The sequence below is a fragment of the Lactuca serriola genome, chromosome 6, assembly GCF_051521515.1.
Source record: "Lactuca serriola cultivar US96UC23 chromosome 6, Lser_US96UC23_V15, whole genome shotgun sequence".
Classification (NCBI taxonomy): Eukaryota; Viridiplantae; Streptophyta; class Magnoliopsida; order Asterales; family Asteraceae; genus Lactuca; species Lactuca serriola.
In genome coordinates, this window is record NC_136413.1 from 176,345,636 (window position 1) to 176,348,216 (window position 2,581).

General features: G+C 33.1%; 1 long non-coding RNA gene across 1 annotated transcript; it reads right to left on the bottom strand.

Annotated features, from left to right (window-relative positions):
• Positions 1–845: 845 nt before the first annotated feature.
• LOC145059200 (uncharacterized) lies at positions 846–1,265 on the bottom strand. Its single transcript, XR_013686676.1, has 2 exons — positions 1,122–1,265; positions 846–1,034 (listed from the first exon to the last, which is right to left on the bottom strand). It is a non-coding gene; the product is annotated as an uncharacterized LOC145059200 (long non-coding RNA).
• Positions 1,266–2,581: the final 1,316 nt, after the last annotated feature.

Here is a 2,581-nt window from a genome sequence, read left to right on the forward strand (position 1 = left end):
AGATCCTATGCACCACATTTGATGAAGATCTAGGTTTCTGATTCACATTTTTCTACACATTCACATATCATAGAAGATCCAAGTTCCAGTCGCATATTCAAGATGTTCAAGTTTTTACATACGTTCAGTATCGATCTCACCACTACTGCCCCATGGGAGTCTGTTCCTTTTTCTCCTTTTTCTCCTTTTTATCGCTTTTAAATTATTTTATGCATACAATGAGGGCATTAATAAGTGTGAGGTAGGGGTCAAAAAAGTGAATTGCTAGAAAATTTTAAAATTTAAAATTTTGAAAATTTAGAAATAGATTTGAAATAATAATCTAAAACTTAAATCTAGTAATAGTTTAAACTTAAGTTGCTAGTCTTGTGTAGGATGATCCAATGCGAGCTCAAATGTTTAATTGAGCCAACATATGTTATAGTATATTTGTGGCTTCTCAAGTTTTAGTGAAAAGCCATGAGATATGAAAGGTAATATGGTAGTTTTATGTAGGGGTGAGCATTTGGACCGGCCCGGACCGAACCGGACCGGACCGGCTCTTGGACCGGACCGGTTATGGAGAATTTTGTGGACCATGGACCGGACCGGATGAGTCGTGTCCGTGTCCGTGTTCGTGTCCGGGTCCAGGTCCGGGTTTTCCGGTTTTTGGACTCGTTTGGACCGGTACAACTTTAATTGCATAGAGTATAATAAGTAATCTACATTGATGTATAATATTATAACTTTCAAAATTAATATGTTTCCGTTTCATGCCTAACTAATCTACATTGATGTATAATATCATAACTTGCAATTTGCAAAAATTAATTTTCCAAATAAAAGCAACTAACATATAAATCAAGTTCACCAACAAAAGTTAAACAATTTTAAGACAAACATACAAAAGTATTACCGTAACAACAAAAATCATAGTTTAAACTTTAAAATCAATCAAACTAACAAATTTCATAAACTCATAATCTAATCTTCCATTGGCCTCTTCCCCATATCATTGTCATCCATATGTAACATATTTAAAGCTTGTGCAATCTCTACATAAACACAAATGAAAATGTTGTTAGTATTTAATAAAAAGTAATAATTGTATAAAAAAAGAATAAAGATTGTAATTTTTTTACCCAAAGCTATATCATCATCGTTCAAGATGTCACCAACGTTGTCAACTATCAGATTTGTAAACTTTATCACCCAATCTTGGGTGCATAACAAAGCTTCAACTATCAATGTCGATAAACTAGTTTGATACTCACTTACAACTCTACCACAAGTGCTAAACGTGGACTCGGAATTATAATATAAAATAATACTAAAAAGCTGAAATATTTCAGCTTTGATAGCTCTACTTTGAAGGATTGTAACTCAATGAATATAATACCAAAATAAACAAAATTATAGTCTAAATTCATCTACAAATTGTAAACTAAATGTTGGAAAAAACCGTAAGTCAATCCGACTTAAAACGAATGAGTTATGGGTGTTTAAAAAACGTCACAGATTATAAAATCTTGCTAAAAAGCTGAATTTTTTCAACTTTGATAGCTCTACTTTAAAGGATTGTAGCTCAGTGAATATAATACCAAAATAAACAAAATTATAGTCTAAACTCATCTACAAACTGTAAACTAAATGTTGGAAAAAATCGGAGGTCAATCCGACTTAAAACGAATGAGTTATGGGTGTTTAAAAAACGTCACAGCTTACAAAATGTTGCTGAAAAGCTGAATTTTTTCAGCTTTGATAGCTCTACCTTGAAGGATTGTAACATGGTGAATATAATACCAAAATAAACAAAATTATAGTCTAAATTCATCTACAAACTATAAACTAAATGTTCGAAAAAACCGCAGGTCAATCCAACTTAAAAAGAATGAGTTATGTGCGTTTAAAAAACGTCACAAAAATCTTAATCATGTCCAACCGGTTCTAAACCCGGTAAAAACCGGACCGGACCGGACCGGCGAGAAATCTTAGAACCGAGAACCGGCCCGGGGTCCAAAAAATGGTCCGGTCCAGTCCGGTCCGGTCCACCGGTCCAAATGCTCACCCCTAGTTTTATGGCATAAAAAGTTTTGCAGCATGTACTTGAAATCTATCAAGGAAAGCTTAAGTAGTCATTGCACTTAGACTAATACCTCTAAACAATAAAGGTTGAAGTTAAGCTCCCTTGCTTAATCATGTAGGTATTGAGCGAAAAAAGTGAGTTATAAAAAAAAGAAATTACCGAAAAGTTGAAAGAATTCTGGAGCTATCAAAGTATGAAGATTAAAAGATCAAAATTCTGAAGAATCAAAAGTGAAGATACCAAAAATTAAACAATAAAGGTGGTGAATTCAAAGAATCAAAGATCAATTACTTAAATAAGTGAAGAATTCTAAAGAGTTCCATTGTGATATCAAAATTTGTAATTTTTAGATTATGTATGCTTGGGTAGCTTAACCAAAAATACCTTGAGGTTAAGAAAGATTTTTGAGGATGGATTCGAAGGGTTGCAGGAATGAGTGTCATATAAGCTAAGGGGTGAAGGTTCATATGGATTGTGAGTATTTAGGATTGGGAAATTATTAGGATTTAGACATAA